Consider the following 21,073-nt stretch of genomic DNA (forward strand, 5'->3'; position numbering starts at 1 on the left):
AGACAAAAACCCTTGCCAACATAAACTCTTTCTAATCAAGACTTCTCATTTGTGTAAGGTAATTTATGTACGTGTGTAAGGTAATTTATGTAATGTGCTATAGATAGGTCATGCTGAATAACAACCGGAAGTTGGAACTTTTAGAATTGCCATGGAAACATGGAGACGCTACATAGAAACAGTGGGTGAATGGACAAACTGTAAACCCTTTTAACCTGAATAAACAAAGAAGATACATGTGCATAACTATACTGTGTAGGTGATAGTGGGGATTACTCTTAAACATGCCGGAAAAAACGTGGTATGCCCACCCCCCGCCCCTAGCTCTCCCTGTGTACTTAAAACACTGCCATGACACAATTTTGGCAATACATTGTTAAAGCTTAATTCGAAACTAACGCACAATGTCAAATTACTGTATGTCATGAAATAATGTCTACAGACACATTACCAAAGTAATAAGAATCAATTTGTCACAGAGCCCAATTAACTTGCATACGTTGTGTGTGAGTGCAGAGCTGTGGAACAAATCGCCTGATCTAACTCCTTTGTGTTATACTTTGTACACTGTGCTTACTGTGCCACTCAGTAAGATCTCACTCAGAGATAATAACGTTTAATAATAGATAAAACTGTTTTTTTTCTCTTCACAGTTTATTTGATTTTCTTGGCTCTATAAGTGAAGACACAGTTAAATTCACATCTCAAAGTCTTTAGCCTTATTCTGAGCCAATGTACAGAGCATATCATTTCCTCTTCTCCCCTGTCTAATCCTCTCCTAATTCTACACAAGTAATCCTGTATCTGAGCTGAGATGTGATCTCTAAAAGGCAGGGCGAAAAGAGATTCTCAGCCAAAGCGGGGAGGAAAAAAAACATACTTATTTGATAACCTTATTTTGAATGAAATTTCCCTGAAAAGGTGAGAAAAGCATATTTGAAGCAAAATGCAATACATAAAGCAGGGGACACAGGGCATATTTTTACTGCAGCTTTATGTTTTCTCCTCAACAAGGTTTGCTGGCTATAATTTAATCAGACCTCAAGGGATTGACCAAAGACAGCAACAAATCAGAAACTGGTCAAGCATCAAGTTGAAAAACATTTTGGCGAAAGCCTATATTTTTGCTTTTCTTTTTGACAGGGATGTTTCTGAATGCAAAGACAGTATTTGAAATGGCACAGATAACAACATGTTCATGCGAATTCATTACATTCATTCTGACAAATATAACATACTGTTAATATAAAAAAACAATGTAATAGCACAGCCAATGGAAATAAAATGTTATCCAAAAGTGCAATATGTTCACAAGTATGTTTTCAAGACATTAAATGGTATATGGTCTGCATTTCTAAAGCACTTTTTGAGTCTTCACGCTTTTATATATCCAAGTAAGCCTCAACCCATTCAAACCCAATTCATGCAGAGGCCGCCACACGAGGTGCTTAGGGGGACCAACACTCACATTTGAGCTACATGCTATGTTTTTATGCAACAGCACTTGGTTTCCATTCAATAACCAGATTGCAAAGACTTTAAACCTCAGAGCTATTGCACTCAAACAAAAAAGTACTTGGCAGATGGGTGACAAATACAGTATCTTAGATACTTCGCTTTTGGATAGTCAGTGCCATGTTTTTTTTCTCCACAAAATATGTGCATTGTTTTTACGTTTTTTTCCCGCACCCTAAACCAATAGTTGGTTATTCACAAACATTGTGGGATGACTTATGGTTTAGATTTTTATTAACACTGCCAGGAGAAGAACATGTATACGTATTTGTAGAGAAAATGTAGGAATTAGCAGCATATTATCACTTAATCATCATCAAATGCAGTGGGATCATAGATTGATGGTAAGAGCTCAAACATATCTGCTGTTGAATTTCCCTTAAAGCGTAGTCATTGATTATTCACATCGATTATTTTTGAGAAAATGCTGCTGGGTGATGCTTATTAAGAGCATTATAGAAACTGCGATGAATATAGCTGCTGGCTGAGTGAGAAGCTCAGCACAAACACTTATACATCTTCACGCTCATTTTATTCCTTAAGAATGCCCTTTTTATTTATTTATGCTATAACGTCACCATGAGAACACAGCCTACGGGCACATTGTCATGCAGGGTCAGTATGATTTGGCTATTTCCCTGCTGGGCTCCATGTAGTCTAATATTTTCTCTGAATATTTTCTTTCCTTTAAGAAGGGACTCAGTGGCTCATAGTAGAAGGATGCAGCAACATCAGCGGTCTTTTGCTGAAATCTAAATGACTGGCCACCTGTGCAAAAAAAGTCAGAATTATTTTGCGTCTTAGTCTCTTGATGTTTTTGTTATCCTGAACACGATTATGAGAATTTGTATCCGTGTCAACGTTTTTTGGGGCACTGAACTCCGAGCAGTTCCTGAAAGCCAGCTAGTGCTTTTCTGTTAAAGGACAAAAAGGGGCACTTAATTGCAATCATTTGTTCCATTTCTTTCCTAAATTGTACCTCTAGGGATCAATAAAGGCTTATCTTATCTCATACTTTCCAGCAAAGATTAACATGTTCAACTGCAGCTAAAAACATTAAATCGTATTTCCTGCTAACCAGTTACGGTTAGCTTGTATTCTGATTATAAGAATTATCAGTACCATCAGACTGCAATTTGACCGCGTGTTAAACATGAGTTATGGGTACAGACAGTAACGATTGGGCAGTTCAATTATTAAATATTCCTTTCCTTCCAGATTCTAACATCTTTTTTTTAACACATTAATTAATCATTAACCAAAAATGTAATCTGAACAATATAAATGATAATGTAACATCAATATCTACAAAATCTGGGCAATAAAGTCCCATAAAGTCTTAGCAAAATCATGGTGTCAATATAAGACAAACTCAGTGCAAGGATTTATGATTCTTTTAAATATATTTTTTTTTAAACAAACTTTGTGTCATAATGGGTGTCCTGTCTTTCACTCCAACTGATCAGTCTGTCCGCTAGAACGGCACAATGTCTTTCTTTCAATGGTCTCTATTTTGTCATCCAGAAAATAAATGTGCTTTTCATTACATCTTTGGTATAATTATTTAGCGTAGTTACATACTTTAAAGATTGAAGATCAGTGAAACAATGCAAAGACAAATAGTACATTGAATTGAATTATATTAAAGAGGGATACAATAAAATACATAAAAACATTGTTTTTTGGCCACTTGCTGTGATCTTGAGTTTAACTAGCATTGCACTAAAACTCTTCTGCAGATTAATAGTACCCATATGCAGAATGTGTGGTGTCTGAAGTTATGTATAAACAACCGGGGGATGAAGGTAATCTAGCTTTAGAAAGGTCACTGGATTTGGGAAGATTAAGAGAAGGTCAGTAAACTGTCAATAGCAGGGATTCTTTAATCATATTTTAGATTTTCTTGTATGAGTTTGAAATAATAAACATGTGTTGATACAAAGGCTGGAGTGACATTTTTAACACTAGAACCACCAGAGGTCGCTGTATACCTAAAACCGCCAATGGGTCAAATGTACCCGCTATTGATTTTCAAGGTACAATGTTCTTTTATTTATCATACAGAACAGTGAGTTTTGATCACACAGGGATGAAACTTATACCAATATAATCTGTGGACTCTCAGCTTTTCATATGATATAGTTTGCGCAGATGGCATGAATTATAAAATATCGCTAAGAGTGCTGATTTAAACGCTTGGTATTAGACTTGTGTTTTGTTTAGGTACACATCTATCTATCTCTCTCTCTATCTATCTATCTATAGATCTATCTGTAATGTTCTGTGGACATATAATTGTCTACATAAACAGACGACGCGGACTACTTCTCTCATTCCGAGTGTCCATCTTTATTCAACTGGCACGTAACCTGCACACATGCATTACGTCCTCAACGTGAGCTCAGTCATCCAAGATCTTGTATTCTCCAAGATGTTACACTATCTATAACTATCTGTCTATCTATCTCTCTCTCTATCAATCTATCTATCTATCTATATATCTATCCATCTATCTATCTATCTATCTATCTATCTATATCTATCTATCTATCTATCTATATATTAGGGGTGTAACGGTTCACAAACATTTCGGTTTTTTGGTCACGCTTCGGTTCGGTACGTTTTCGGTACAGCGGATTTTTTTTTCACAAAACAAAACAGATATATATATTTTTTGGGAAATTATTATTAAACTGTGAATAAAGTATTCACTCAAATAAATACAAAATATAATAAAATAAACATTAAGGTGCAGAATTTCGATGAATTGAAATAATCTGTATTTGAACTTTACTGTACTAGTACTCACAAAACATAAACTATTAGTTTTGGGTTTTTAATTATTATTAAACTGTGAATATTAACTCAAATAAATACAAAATGTAATAAAATAAACATTAAGGTGCAGAATTTGGTTGAACTGAAATAATCTGTATTTGAACGTTACTGTACTAGTAGCCACAAAACATAAACTATTAGTTTTGGGTTTTTAATTATTATTAAACTGTGAATATTAACTCAAATAAATACAAAATGTAATAAAATAAACATTAAGGTGTAGCATTTCGATGAACTGAAATAATCTGTATTTGAACTGTACTGTACTAGTACCTAAGCAGCCAGTTTGACATTATGACTTGCTTGTCATTGTATTTTCATGTTTTTTAAAAGAAAAATTAACTCGTCCACATTGCTTGCCGAAAGGGCAGATCTGCTGGCACTAACAATGTCTCCTGCTGTGGAGAACACCCTCTCGCTAGGAACAGAGGTAGAAGATACAGCCAGGTAGCGCTTTGCTAACATGGCAACATAAGGATATTTGGCATTTGTAATAGCTTTGGCTCGGTCTGAACTGTTTGCGAGTGGTGGAGGCTTAAATGCTAGCGGGAGTTGGGTTTGCACTTCAGTCTTTTTTCTTTTGGTACCGGTGATATTCACGTTCGGGTGATGCCTTTTCAAATGAGTGTGCAAGTTTGATGTATTGCCAGCCGCATAACCAATTTTAGTTGAACAATGCCGACAAACAGCTTTGGTTCGGTCCACCTGTCTTTGTCCGTCATCCTTGTACGTAACTGCGAAACCAAAATGTTCCCAAACCGGAGACTTCAATGATGCTGGATGATTTTCGAGCTCAACTTTATCTGCGTGTACCCATTTCGCCAGTTCCTCAAATTACTGACTACATTTGAACGCATCCCTCTGACCAGCTCTCATAGTATACCTCTCGTCCAATGAAATGACTTGCTCGCTCTATAACGCGTTGAACCCAATGTGAGCAAATCTCTGAATGCTGCGACGCAGCACCTGAGATTACTTCCAAAAAGTTGTTCACGTTCTCAATTTTTTACGTTTAACGTTATATTCGTTCGGTACACTTCGGTACACATGTGTACCGAACCGAAGGGCCCGTACCGAATAATTTCGTCTATCTATCTATCTATCTATCTATCTATCTATCTATCTATCTATCTATCTATCTCTATCTATAAGGAACCACAGTAGACAAAAGGCGTTGCTATAGCAACACGTCATGTCTACGCTGCATTTTCTATGAGGTAAATATTACCCGCTGGCGGATACAGGTAAAAATGGAATTTTTTGTGGGGATTTATTTAAATCTGACTTCATATTGACAATTTTTAACAACAGAGGGTGCTACATAACACACTTTCAGGAAAAGTCACGGACTGGGAGACTTTAATATGTTATTGAAAAAAAGTGACATACAATCAAAAAACAGCTGCGGGTAAAATGTACCCGTTGGCGGTTCTAGTGTTAAAGATGAAATATTGTAATTATACTACAAAACATCACTGCCAGTCCCCAGACTGTCTGGGAGGAAGTGATGCCTAACTGCCCTCTTTGCAGTGCCTATATGTTATACTTATTATCTGAACTTATCACACGGCTTAGTAGAATACTCAATTCTGATTGGTCAATTTGGAGGTTGTTAATACTCGATAACACAGCGCTACTAAGCATAACATCACTGTTGCTAACGAGGGTCAAGGGATGAAAGGGATGAGATTAAAGACAGAGCATTGGACATCGGAGAAATCAACAGAAGAAAGCAGACAGGAAGTAAACACTAATTTCGAACACAGTGTGGGCTGCTTTGGCATTGTTTAAGGACTAGTGGAAAGGAAACTGAATAAACTCTGACAGTTACAGAAAACATCTATCAGAGCTGCCCTCCATTTTAAGTTACGGTGCTGTCTTGGTACGCCGGGTGAGAGAGTTTTTTTTTCTTAGCGGAATTAATAAGAGCATTTTTATATCAATAAAATAATTTCCAATCAATATTGGGAGTCCAGTCGTTGGTTTAGTTAATAAATGGCCGTGTGACATGCAGGATTATGTGCAGCGAGGCGGTCATTATTGAAAAAAGAACAATAAGAATGTTTCTATGGTAACTGCCTCTGCTTGCTTGGACCGTTACACACAGCTGTTGTCTGATTGGTGGCGTGTTGAAAGGTCACAAGTAACAAGGTCAAAGTTGAAATCATTTGTTCGTTGGGCGGTACCGCTCTCTCCATAGAAATGCAACGTCGGCACAGAGCCGTTGTACCGTGTATCATGTGAATACAGCCTCTACCATTAGATTAGATTTCACCTGGGTGCTCAGGTTGTGATTTAAAAATGTGAAGCACATTATTTGCCACTGTGTGCTGTGTTGTAATAACCTTCAACCTGAATATGTCTGTATTTCCTTTTTTGCTGTATCTTTCCTCTCTCCCTTACAAACCCACAACAGAATACTGATTTTGAACGAGAGTGGGTCATCAGTTCGCCACTTATCTATCGGATCTGAATTTGGTGTTGATAATACTGTTGAAAAAGCAAGCTGACGTTAGTTGAACAAGTGGGAGTTGGAGAAAGGTTAAGAGTTGCTTATGAGGACGAAGGGGGAGGTAAAAGGCTCAGTGTGCGTACAAATATACCAAAGCAAATACAGGAAGGTGCTACAAGTCTCAATAGAAGACCTGTTTCATTGAGTTATAAACAGCTAAATTAATTAAGTCAACATTTATTCATTCCTGTGTTGATGAAACATTCAATAGGCTTTAAAAAAAGCCATTGTTTTTTCCTTTTTTCTTTTCTTGTTTCTAAAGTAAGCAAAGGACTTACAGTACATTATCACACTTTGCCAGGTAGGGTTTTATATACATTCAGAAGTGGTTGATTTGAATAATAAGCCGGCTTCCACACAAGCTTACATTCGATCATCTTTGCTCTTAACGTCTCCCCGACTGAGTGTACGAACGTTTGTTACAGCCTGGCAGCATTTATTGATTTTACCCAGCTTAAAAGTTTAGTATTGTTTGTGCCAAAGACATAATTGCCAGGCAACACACTTTTCACTGACATTAATTAGGTTATTAATATGTATTTGCTAAGTTATGTCTTGTCCATGTATTGCTTAGCAACAGATGCAGATCAGGATGTAGTAACTGAATCAATAAGAGTCTTCAAAATAGTTTTGTTGTTAATGTATTGGTAAAGCAAGTTTTAGAGCTGAAAAATATGTTGGCAATGTTTCAACTTACATTACCGCTAACTTCAAGTTTGGAAGATCACACTGTGCCATTTTATCAATAGTGAAGGAATAATTTGATATTTTGAATAAGGCTGAAGCTTGTACACCTTTTCATCCGTATCTATATAAATTCCTGAGGGTTTTCTTGAAATACCTTCAGAGCTTCTCAAACATAGTCTTAGGGGGGTTTCTTGATAGCATGATAAATGAGGAAGAGGTGCACCAAGGGACATTAGTGTTGAATCCTGGGAGGCAGTGGGAGTCCCAAAGCAATGTACGCCTTGGGCTGTTCACAACTTGCCTCCCGAAGGAAATGTGTGACTAAGATAGTCTCCAACTTTGAAATTAATTGTTATGTCAAGGTTCAGCTCACACCAACCTTGTGAATTGCTTTACTTTTTAGAGGCCACACAATACGTAGTCATACTTTGTCTTGCATACTAATATCTATTTCCTTGAGTCTTCCTGATGTCACAACCTTTTTTTGTTACAATATTAACATAATATGTTCTTCATTTATATCAGAAATTTCAAACTGCATCTCTGTCAAACCAAAACAAGTTAAAAAAACTTGGTGTTCTTTCTCTGTCCGTCCCAGTTTTCTTCACAATCTCTTAATGTCCCTCTTCTCGTTTTGAGTTTTTTTCTTCTTTCTCTCTAATTTTACCAGAGGCTGGTCCTTGCGCTCTTAACATATCTTCATTAAGGCATTGCTTAACGAACCCATTTCACCTCACTCTTTGCTGTAACCATGTTTGTGTGTATGGGCAAAATGTTGACATTGTGGAAAGCCAAGTGGGTTCTGCACCTATTGAGATGGCCAAGACTGAAAGAGAGTCCCTCGAGGCACTTTGCATAAGCCAGTCCCTTTCAGAGCAAGACCTGAATGTGGATGGCCAGGAATGTGCTCCAATTTCAGACTCACTGGTGAAATCTGGTTTGGAAATAATCAAAATATGTCATGGTTTTATCATTGGTAAAGCTTCTGTCTTCTGAAAAATGGCACATTTGTCACGATCCGTCTGTGTTTTGTTTTGTCTTGTCTTTTTCTGTCTTTGGTTTCCTGTTTTATTTTTGAAAAGTTTTCGCCCTCTGTCTTGCCTGTTGCTTTCTGTCTGTGTTCCCTCCTGTCTGATTACCCGATCGTGTTCACCTTGTGCCCCTTTGTTTTCTCCTCCCTCCTCACCTGTCTATTGTTTCTTTGATTAGTCTTGTGTGTATTTAAGTTCTGGTTTTTCTGTCTTTCATTGTTAGCTCCTTGTTTTTCTGTGACTGTGTTCGCGGGGTAATGTTCTGTTTGTCACCGTGTAAACCTTGAAATAAAGGTATTTTCTGTGTCATCTGCATTTGGGTCCTGCCTGCTTCACTCAACCCTGACAGAAGGAAATAACCAGAAATGGACCTGGCAGATGATCCATTTGAGGTGGATTTACTCAATTTTACCTTTTCATTGGCTTGCTGCTATGGTAGGTGAAGGGGAGCGTCCAGTGTTCAGCAGAAAGAGGCTGCTCTGGCAGAGTCTCAACAGGTGGCAACAGTGGATCCATGTTTAGTGAAGTCAAGTCAAGTGAAGTTCTTACCTGACTGGATTTTGGAGTTCCTTTCGACATGTGATTCCCGGCCTGCTAGCCCCAGGCATGCTAGCCCCTTGCCTCCCAATTCCCAACCTGACACCATACTTCTCGGTGTCTTCCGTCTGGAGTCAACCTCTGCTTCTTCCCCATTTCCTGCTCCTGTCCAGGAGCCGTTCTCGGGTACTCGTCTGGCTTTTGGAGGTCCACGGAGCCTCCAAAAGGCTCCTAAGAGAAGGAGTCGCAAGTCCAGGCGAGCAACCCGAGCCCCAGAAGCCATGCTAGTTTAACCTTAGCAGAGTTTCTATCCCCCTTAAACAATTTAATTCCAAATTATCAACTAATGTCAGCCTTTTCCAAGGAAGGGTATTCTTACCTCAATCTAAGACCAAGCAGATACCACGAGAGAGAGACCAGGAGTTTTGGGTCGAAGTGTACAAACTACAAACTGGATTTATTAAGGTTTTAACAAAAATTGAGGATTAAAAATAATAAAGACACCAAGTCAAAATACAATAGCAACATGTTCACAAGCCAAGGCCAGGGCCCGGGCCTTCGAGAACTTCCCCCAAGAAGCCTCCAAGAAGCCCCCAAGACCTCCAAGCTCCCAAGACCTCACGTTTCTTCTTCTCCATTCTTCTTTATAGTCTTCTTCCTCCTCCCTCTCTTCATCATGGGTCATCTCCCTTTCTCTCTTTGAGTCAGAAGGAGGTCACAACTGTTCAACTTTTAATTATTGAACATTAAAAAATGTAAGGTTTACAAATTAAACAAATACAAAATTATATAATACTGATATGTAATTTTAAAGAGAGGGAATATCAACATTTTTCATGAGAGCCGAACACATTGTCAATGTCATGACTTTAGAATCAAATTATTTTCTTTAAAACATTTCAATTTCAAATATGCAAACTTTAAACTTTAATTCATTAACAGAGACTTCATTTATTAACGGAAACAAAAAAGGCCAGCTTGTCTCTACGATTCGCTGGCCCAGGAAGTTGATGAGTGTAGGTCACCTGCATCCTGTGCCTCATTGTCTTCATACCCGCTGTAACCGATATCAAGGGGTCAAAAACTACAAGCGCCTTTCTAGAATGATAGCTGGAACTGTTACGCTTTTATTGCACCATCTAAAATGTTTTAGTGTGTATAGGTCAAATGTTCAGAATGTTCTATCTAGTTTCACATGCCTGGTTTCATATGCCTGAAACAATAAGAAGGAAACATACATCCTTTCCATTCACAGCCAATTTAGCATCTTTTTATCAATGATAAGCTTAATAGAGGAAGGTGAGGCAAAGGTCAGGTATGACACGGCCACTTACACAGCAGAACTGTCAACACTGCCAACACCATATCCTGTCCTGTTGGAGGTCCCGCTGACACGTACTCCACCGGGTTTCCTGCCTACACCAGATCCTGTCCTGTTTGGGGTCCCGCTGACACGTGCTACGCCGAGGGTCCTGTCGAAACCAGCCCTTGCTCCGTCGGGGGTCCCTCTGACACCAGCCCATGTTCCGTCCAGAGCAGGGACGTGCACAGACATTTGGAGGGGCTATTGCTCCAAACTGGAAAAAGGGCCTCCCCCCCGAAAAAAAAACACAAGACCTTTAGAAAATTGTAGCTTGTTTTTAATGTAAAAGAAACCAAACGATTATTACATCAACTAAATTGAACAGTAATTCACATCTCATAACAAAATAAGCTAAGGCGACTACTTTCATTCTGTGACTTGATTTTAAAAATGAAAACCAAGGGAACGATCTGTCTGTTTTGTTTTGTCTTTTTCTGTCTTTGGTTTCCTGTCTTATTTTGAAAATTGTTCACCCCTTGTCTTGCCTATTGCTTTATGTCTGTGTTCCGTCCTTTCTGATTACCCGATTGTGTTCACATTGTCCCCCCTGTGCTTTCTCCTCCCTCCTCACCTGTCTCTTGTTTCTTTGATTAGTCTTGTGTGTATTTAAGTTCTGTTTTTTCTGTCTTTCATTGTTAGTTCCTTGTTTGTCTGTGACTGTGTTCACGGGGTAGTGTTCTGTTTGTCACCGTGTAAACCTTGAAATAAAGGTATTTTCTGTGTAATCTGCATTTGGGTCCTGCCTGCTTCACTCAACCCTGACAACATTAATAGAAAGGACAGGAAGGAAGAAGAAAAAGTCCCAAAATATGTGTTGGTATGTTTATTAAAAGGGGACACAGCTCCTGGTATTCCTATACTTTAATGCTTAAAGCGGTAGCATAACATTTGTCAATTATTTTCTTGATAAATGATTACATTAATTCATATTTTAAAAAGCATTTATCTGCCAGCTGCAATTTAATATATCTAAAAGGAACTAAGCCAAAACATAAAGTTGTATCACTCTGAAAGACCTTTGAAGAACTATTGTCTTTTTCAGATAACCTTGAATTTATAAAATTCATAACATCAAAACTTATTGAATCATTGATTGCAGAAATAAAAGGTAACACACAACTACAGTTTGTTTATACTTGTGTCACTGCTGATTCAAATGCATACAGCAGTACCATTTTCAATAGTGTAGCCTTAAACCTCCTGACCTTAATAAATGAGCTGATGGAAAGTCTCAGCACAATTTCGTATGTATTGTTATTGGTGTTTGTGTATTAAATTGGTATGGTTTAGCTAAAAAATAGTAAAATCCGATCCATAGATTAGATCTTGGAAGAGCACACGGCTGCAGACATGTCATTTTAGTATGAGCCTCTGTATTTTTATTCTTTTTCAAATTGCCTGAGCTGCCATTTTTATTAACTGTCAAAATAAATATACAGGCAGCATAACTGGGAGATGGTACTTTGCATCTAAACCATTTATTGATTTTGTAAGCAGGCTGCTGCAAATTGATTACCTTGATAAGGTGGGATTGCTGTAGTACGGTGAAAACTTAGCGGGGTAATACAGCATAAGTGCATTGCAGCAATGCTTTCTCTTATGTTCTCAAGTTAACAGTTGATTGAACAAGACATCAGAAGCACTTCATTGCATCAGAAAGTCCTCATGCGGCTTCATAGAGACTTCAATATCTTCTGAAAAACAAGTTTGATGAAGTGAAAAATAGCCCGATTTACATTGTATTTATCAAGAGTGAGCCTGTTTATTATTATCTAATTTAAGATTGTTTTTTCTGTATATCTGGGATATATGGATATATTATCTATATCTGGGAAGCAATAGCAATAGCTTAACACAACGCAAGGTATTGTGATCCTTGTACATTTTGGGGGCCTTTTCAAGAGTGTATAGCTTATTTTGATGATTATTAGGTCAATATTGTTATTTGTTTCTCGTTACTAATTTGTTCTGGCAAATATAAACGTGACATGACATTTTTATATTATGCCATGCCTAATTTTCAACTGCATAAAAGGTGGTTTTGCACTGAAGAGCTTTAAAGAAGGAGGTTGATAAAAAGGTTTGATACGGAGTGTGGCAAACATTTATTTGGCATTTATAAACTCAAAGTTTACTTTGTTTACTAAGTAAAACTGAAGTTGAAGAAATTAAAACAAATGTACAGCCTTGCAGAAAGTTGTGAACTCGTCTCCACCTCCTCCAGTAACGGTTATTTAATCTTCTTAGCTTCACCTAAAGGTCCTTACACACCAAACTGACACCAAAGAACAAGTTCCGACGGAACGCCACCTTGGATTGTGTTTGTTGTTCTCACGTCCAGGAGGAAGGTTAAAATAAAGAGACAAATGGAGTCTCTGAAGAGGTTCAAATTGGATACTTTAATTAAGTAACGTGGTAATGAAACTGTGACAACCCTGTGGTTGTCCACCAGGTGGTGCTGCTGTATGTGTTTCTTGTAATCAACAGTGATGGGACCCACCTGTGGCCCTTGATTCCAGTATATAAGAGGGCTGCAGAACAGGCTCTCGCTCTCTCTCAGCAGCCCTGCTTGGTGCAGCAGGACACCGCTCCTCTGTTTTGTTTTATTGTTGGTTGTAACTACTGTGTGGGGTAAAATAAATGATTGTTTTGGGCAACTCCTGTGTGGAACTGTTGTCCTTATGTTGCAAGCAGAGCCAGCTTGTAACATATGGAGGCTCGTCCGGGATCCAAGAACCAGGTGATATGTGTTGACTTGATTTGTCTGCCTTGATTATTAGACAGTTTGTTGCTGGTGTAGGGCATTAAGGAGCAGCTTTGGAATGACCTTTCCTGATAGGCATAAGCAACATCTCCTTTAGGGGAGCTTGTTGGTTTGTTATCTTTGTGCATAAACATGATTCGACTTTTTTTTTTCATGGGTACACGTCCGTTGCTGTCTTGGTGAGTAACAGCTTCGCTGGGGCTTTACCGGGTCATTGGGTAAGTGTTTAAAACACCTGTCGTGGCATGCATGAGGACTAGGGTGAGACAAGATAGCTAGTATTGGGTAGGCAGTTAGCCAGGGGAGAGGTATTCCAGAGTGAAACAAATATATATATTTTTAGGTGTCTGTGCACCAGGTTCAAGGGAGTTTGCATAATCATGGCTACATTGACAGATTTTGTTAAGTGTCCCAGTGTGAAACTGCTGGAAAAATGTTTTATTGCAAGAAGTTCTGCCAGCAGTGGCTGTCGATGATGGTTCCGAGGAGGAGTTGGCTGAGAAGGCAGCTATAAATCCAGAGCGGCAGAGAAGTGCAGGTTTTTCTTTGTTTGACTTTGGTGAAATGACATTTGAAGAGAGAAAGGAAATAATGCTGCTGCAGTACCAACAAGACAGTGAACGTGAGGAACGAGCAAGTGCTCGTGAGGACCGGGCTAGAGCTTGTGAACAGGAAACTGAGATGGAGTGTTTAAGGTTAACTACAGTGGTGCGGGAAGCTGCATTGCAACAAGAGCGTTACAAGTTGGACCTCATCCAAGAGGGTAAGCTTTCTTCTGTCCCCAGCTACTTTTGATGTAGCTTATAACTTGAGGTTGTTACCGAAATTCGAGGAGAAGACTGTAGATTCTTTATTTTGACTTTTTGAGCGACTTAGCCAAAGACGACAGTGGTCTGATTCAGAGAAAACATTGCTGTTACAGTGTGTGTTAACTGGTAGGGCTCAATAAGCATTTTCTGCATTAAGTATGGCTGACAGTGAAAATTACTTAACACTAGAACAGCCAGAGGTCGCTGTATACCTAAAACCGCCAACGGGTAAAGTTTACCTGCTATTGATTTCCAAGGTACAATGTACCATACAGAACAGTGAGTTTTGATCGCACAGGGATGAAATGTATACCAATATAAGCTGTGGACTTTCAGCTTTTCATATTAGGCTATATAGTTTGTACAGATAGCATGAAGTATAAAATATCGCTACAGTGCTGATTTAAATGCTTGGTGTTAGACTTGTGTTTTGTTTAGGTATATATCTCTATCTCTATCTCTATCTATAACTATCTATTTGTCTATCTGTCTATCTATCTATCTATCTATCTCTCTCTCTATCTATAGGAACAGCAGTAGACAAAAGGCGTTGCTATAGCAACACGTCATGTTTATGTTTACGCGCGAAATCAACAGCGCGAGGATCGCTGCATAATCTATTTTAGAAATATTACCCACTCTCGCTAATAAATGCTTGATGTTAGGCTTGTGTTTCGTAATGGTAAAAATGCTTCATATCGTCTGATAGCCTTCTACTCATAAAAAAACAACATGACAATAATATAAAATTAATATAATAATGTATTTGTTATATAATTGAACAGCAGATAACACAGAACGTATACAAATAACAAAAAAAATCAGAGAAGAAGAACAATAAGAACGAAAACATCGATCACAACGCTTCACAAACACTCAACACAATTGTTGCAAACACTGAGCACCTTGGCTGTGCATTTGCCACACACAGCATCCCCACACTTGACACATTTGCAGAACGTTTTATTCTGCATGCAGTGAGCCTTCACCATGCAGGTCATTCTCCTGCGCTCTTCTGCACCAGCACCGCTGAAGGGCAGGTCCGCAAGTTGTGGCGCTTTTGATGCCATCCACTCAACGCGCAGCTCGTGTGCCAGCTGGAGCATGAAGTCCCTTCTCGGTATGTTCTCCTGGCTCATGCAGCTCCTGTACAGCACCCAGGCATTGATGGCAGCGAGATCCAGCACATTATAAAAGACAGCAACGGGCCATCTACGCGTGCCACCTGAGAGAAACATAGGATTTAGTCAAAACGATTGACCAATGCAGTGTTTTCTAAAGGCCTAAAATAATAATAATAATAATAATAATAATAATAATAACAATAATAACAATAATAGCCTACCTTTCACCGAATATTGGCGAGCCATTTGATCGAGCACGTCAACCCCCACTTTTGAGTGGTATTCCACAGTCTCTGGCTTTTTCTTTCTTTCTGTGGAGATGGCCACATGCTGGTGTTGCGTGCTGAGTATAGTCACGTTTCTCCTCGGCTTGCACTGGTAGACTGAGAGCACCATTTTGTCGCTCTTCAGCACCTTGGTGCTGAACAGCTCAGATCTCCCTTGCACAGAGGGTGGGAGCTCCCGCTTGTTGCGCTTGATGGTTCCCACTAGGCTGGTATTTTTGGCGAGAAGCGCTTTGGCGAGAGGGAGGGAGGTAAAGAAATTGTCTGTGGTTATATTTCTTCCCTTACCAACAAAGGGCTCCACCAGCCTCAGCACCACGTTCTCTCCTAGCCGTTGTGTTGCTGGCCTGCTGGCATCTTTTCCCAGGTAAGGGAAGCCATTCAGCATGTATTTGCTGTCAACGTCAGCTGCCAGCCAAAACTTGATGCCAAATTTGTCCGGCTTGTTGGGCATGTACTGTGTCAATGGACATCTTGATTTGGTCGGGAATAGCTGTTCATCCACAGTGATGTCGGACCCTGGCCTGTAGGACGCGATTGAATTTTCGACAAAACGATCCCACACCTTCCTCACGTGCGTAAACTTGTCGGTGGTCAACCGGCACCGGCGGGTCTCCTTTTTATCAAAGCGCAGATTGCGCATGATTTCCCAAAACCTGTTCCTCGACATTGTTGCGTTGAAGAACGCGTTGCCCCACTGCTCGGACCACAAACTCTCCATCTCACTGTTCTTCCCACAATATGCACCTCTCACATGGAGAAGGTTAATAAAGGCCTTCAGCTCCATAATAGAGACATCCCAGGTGGCTCTGTCTCTCCGCGCTTCAGCAATTGTACAATCACGGATTTCCTCCAACATTACATTATCACACAGACACATAAATGCTGTGAGTTTGTCAGTAATGTTGTGACGTGCGTGTGGTGTGGGGCCAGCAGACTCCGTGAGGATGTTCTGTATCTGCCCTCTCCCTGCGCCTCCGCAAGGCTCCATGATCGTCCACACTGTGCCATCTTTCCCGATCTCTTGGGCTGGTGACGGCTCAGTGGCACACACTAAATAGGAGAGAGGAAAACACTACTTTAGACTAAAGTATATTTCATAAATGTTTATTTGATAATATTACATCCTCGAAAGGCAATGAAAAGATAATTTGTAAAAAGAAAAGGCATTATCTATATGCCTTGATATCTTATAGCCTACGATTTGTAGAAAAATAGGAAATAAAAAACAAGAATCATCATACCTTCTGCATGGGCTGGTACAGTAGGCCCATCTGCAAGCGGGGGATCAGGGTGGGACGGCCTCACGTTCCGTGGAGGCTCAGGATCGCTGTCAGATGACCCATCAGAGGCAGAACAAACCCAGGACACATCACTCAGTCCTGATACTTCCCCACCATCAGACTCTGCTTCGCTCAGACGGTTTAGCAACGCTAGTGCCTCCTTCATGAGTCTCTTTCTTTTGTCCATTTTGGAAATATAACCGGCTCTCTCTATCTATCTATCTATTAATCTATATATCTATCTATCTCTCTATCTCTCTATCAATATATCTATCTATCTCTCTCAATCTATCTATCTCTCAATCTCTCTCTCTATCTACAGCAGTAGACAAAAGGCGTTGCTATAGCAACACGTCATGTTTATGTTTACGCGCAAAATCAATAGCGCGAGGAGCGCTGCATTTCTATGAGGTAAATATTACCCGCTGGCTGAAATAGGTATAAATAGCCATTGTTTTGGCGATCTTTTCAATCGGACTTCATATTGACCATTTTTAACAACACAGGGTGTTACATAACACACTTTCAGGAAAAGTCACGGACTGGGAGACTTTAATATTTTATTGAAAAAAAGTTACATACAATAAAAAAACAGCTGCGGGTAAAATGTACCCGTTGGCGGTTCTAGTGTTAAGGGTGAAGACTGCAGTGCTAAAAGCTTATGAGTTGGTGCCTGAGGCCTACCGTCAGCAGGTCAGGAAGCTAAGGAAGTCAGAAGGACAGACCTATGTGGAACTTGTTCGGGAGCTGACGATGAAATTTAATCGATGGGTCACGGCTTCCGAAGTAGTAAATCTTAATGATTTGAGGGAACTGTTCCTCCTTGAACAATTCAAAGATGTCCTTCCAGAACGTGTTGCAACGTACCTGAATGAGCATAAGGTTAAAAATGTAACAGACGCTGGGGTGTTAGTTGATGAATACACTTTAACACATAAGATTCATTCAGGGGAGAGATTTGACTGGGGGAGCAGAAATGACTGGTCTGGTGACCCCAGAGGTAAAGTGGGTGAAGTGTTAGGGTCGGAGCAAAGGTCCGTGCATAGCTGGAGGGATAAAGTAGATCTAAATACTTGCAACTTTGGTTTGGTTAATGGTCACTGGAAAAACCAAGGGACTCCAAAATGGCCAGGTTCCCAGGCCTGTTGCCCTTGCACCTCCTGCCCGCAAGGTTGCTAGGGAGGAGGTTATAGCTGCAGTTAAACTCCATACTGCCCACAAGGTTGCTAGGGATGAGGCTAGGGATGAGGCTATAGCTGTGGTTAAACTTCATTCTACCCTGCAACCAGTTGCTGCTGTGGTTTCTAACTTGGGACTAGCCCTGCAGGAGGTGAAGCCTCGCCCCTCCCTGGTACCAGAGGAATTTGATCCAGGTTATGCCCCTTTCATACGTCAAGGTTATGTGTCTTTGCAAGGAAGTGACAATAAATTCCTTGTTAAGATACTGAGAGACACAGGTGCTTTGGATTCGTACATAAGTGAGGGTGTTCTTCCATTTTCCTCTGAAACTGACACTGGAAGTTGTGTATTGTCTAGGGCAGTGGTCGCCAACCAGTCGATCGCGATCGACCGGTCGATCGCGAGTGTGGTAAAATTAAAATAATAATGTTTGAAAAATACGTTTTTAGATGTAAACCTATCATCCACCACCCGTTAGCAGGTGCCACTTGATTGACGTATATTTGAGACACCTCAATAATATAATACATTAACCGTGCTTTACGTGAACCTCATCATGACACAAGAGACGACGGCAGGACTGTAATTTCCCGTGTTCAGTGAACGCAACAGAGGCAACAGACCAGACCAATCAGAGAGTTGCATGGAAATACACGTGTGCTTGTGTCATTCAAGCTCGGCTCTGTGTGTGTGTGGCGATAGCGCATTTAGTGTGATAGAGAGGGAGAGAGGGAGTGAGGGAGAGAGGGAGTGAGGGAGAGAGAGGGACCGGTGCTAGCGGGGACCGTGATGTTAGCATCTGGTTAGCTAGCTGCACTAACGGACATAAGGAGCTGTTTCCACAACAAGCTGGAGGAGGGTCCTCTCCTGTCAGACTGAGGGGCTCAGGTGAGGTAAATGACTCTTGAGTGTTTAGAACAGTTTTGTCACAAATTATTCAAAAGATTATTTCCGCGGCACACCTTCATATGATCATTATAGTTATACAAACAATAAGAGAATAAATGAAAAACAGGTATGAAATAGTCTACTATATGGCAGTAAAACAAGAATACAGTTGAATGTGAGTTGTAAAATATCCATAAAGAAAAAGAAAATCTGTTTACAGTTCTGTTTCATATGGGTGCTGAGAGAGGTATCCATAGATCTCTTCATGTTGCTCTCAAAGTGCACCAGATTGATGCTTTCAACTTCAATATTTAAAAAAAGATCTTCCCGGGGGAGCATCCCCCCGGACTCCCCTTGAGAAGGTGAGGTCCGCCCCCCAATAGCACTTTACCCCTGCCTATATGCCGTGAGCTGAATATGGAGCCTTCATTGTAACAGTAATTCAGATGCAATTAGCCTATATAAAAGGCCTCAAATTGGAAGCATTGTATGGGCCGTCTTTTTCACTCAATTCTGCAATAGGTAGATCTCGCCTTTCACCTAGGCCGAGGTCGGTGATTTTGGGCTTAAAAAGGTTGGTGACCACTGGTCTAGGGGAATGGGGATGCATTTGCTGTCTGCTCCAAAGCATCGGTTGGTGTTGTCCTGTGATTTAGGGCAGGGGAGGTTGCCATGGGAGTCCGGCCTTCTTTGCCTGTTCCAGGAGTGGCAGTCATCCTAGGTAATGGTTTGGCTTGTGGCAGACTGTGGCCCGGCTTCCTTCACCAGTGGTATCCTCAAAGCCAGTGGTGAGAGAGCTTGCTGACCCTGAGAAAAAGCTGACAAAAGTATTTCTAGCATGTAACTCATTTTTTTCAACTTGTGCAGTAACACGAGCCCAGGCCTATAAAGACCAAGGCCCAAAACCCTGTGGTTGCCCACCAGGTGGTGCTGCTGTAACCTGTGTGTTTCTTGTAATCAGCAGTGATGGAACCCACCTGTGACCCTTGATTCCAGTATATAAGAGGGCTGCAGAACAGGCTCGCGCTCTCTCTCAGCTGCCCTGCTCGGTAAAGCAGGACAACGCTGTGTGAGGTAAAATAAATTATTGTTTTGGGCAACTCCTGTGTGGAACTGTTGTCCTTATGTTGCAAGCAGAGCGAGCTTGTAACAGAAACAAACAGAGCGAATATTGGAGACAATCAGCTGTTGTCTCGAAGTTGATCCGGTGGAAAGAGTACGTTTATCTCTAGTCTTTGGCCGTGTCTCAATTCAGGGGCTGTACCCTTCGGAGTACGCAGCCTGCGCGGTCCACGGAGGACCCAGCCCAGGTAGACCGGGTAGGCTGGACCGAGCGGCCAACGGAATGAGACGGTCTAGTTTACGGAGGGCTTCATATTTACGTCACGTGATACACGCTGTTCGGTTGCGCTGCTCTCCAGCAGCCTGCTAGCAAATTAGCTTACAAGCTGAAAAGGATCCAGAAACTTTACTTTTACAATTTTTGGAGATCACCGTCGATGATTAATTAAAGAGTACCATGGCCAGGTAAATAAGATGAAGCTGTTCCTTTAGCCCCCAGTAATGTAACATTAGTAAGTTAACAAGTAAATTATATATAGCATATTATTTCATATTTAAAATAAGTCTTAATTTTTCTGTACTAATAAAACAATATGTTTTTTTAAATGAACAAAAGCATGTTGTATAGATTGATTGTTAACAATATTAGTGTTCTAATCTTAATAGCTGTGATTATAACAGTTTACATTTTCCTTCTTCCTCTAAACCTGCCCAGATGATGTCCCACTGACACCAGGTCAGCACCTCCAGGTCCAGCAGCACCGTGACCCCCCGCTCTGCTGAAATACACAATTAAACATTTTCAATGACCTATTTTTTGTATCAATAAAATTAAACTGAAGACAGTTTAATGACCTAGACATATCCTATTATTCCACTGCGTATTGTACACATGTTGTAAATAATGGTTAAAACCTCAGTAAATGAAATAAACAATGTGTTTAACAGTTCAAATGTAAAATTGTATTTTCATCTTATCACAAAGTAGAGGTAATAATACTGTATATTCATCCTCTCTCTGCAGCTTCATGACTTCTATTATTATAACTTTCATCATTGAGACAAAGGACATCAATCATGTTATTTAACATCATCAGCAGTAAAACAAATATCAGCAAAAGTGTGTTTATGAAGTTGTTTATTTGTATTATATGTGCAGCAAGTATATAGAAGCAGCTGTTTGGGGAATCAGACAGA

General features: G+C 40.2%; 1 long non-coding RNA gene across 2 annotated transcripts; it reads left to right on the top strand.

The window, feature by feature from the left end:
- Nucleotides 1-13,048: 13,048 nt before the first annotated feature.
- LOC307022405 lies at nucleotides 13,049-20,796 on the top strand. 2 transcript variants are annotated; one of them, XR_013803378.1, is made up of 4 exons: nucleotides 13,049-13,223; nucleotides 19,776-19,888; nucleotides 20,070-20,341; nucleotides 20,592-20,796. It is a non-coding gene; the product is annotated as an uncharacterized lncRNA (long non-coding RNA). The 2 variants fall into 2 exon arrangements; XR_013803379.1 differs by lacking the exon at nucleotides 20,070-20,341 and having other exon boundaries at nucleotides 20,592-20,780.
- The last annotated feature ends 277 nt before the right edge of the window (nucleotides 20,797-21,073 follow it).

This window comes from Notothenia rossii (assembly GCF_949606895.1).
Source record: "Notothenia rossii genome assembly, chromosome: 1".
NCBI classification, from domain to species: Eukaryota; Metazoa; Chordata; class Actinopteri; order Perciformes; family Nototheniidae; genus Notothenia; species Notothenia rossii.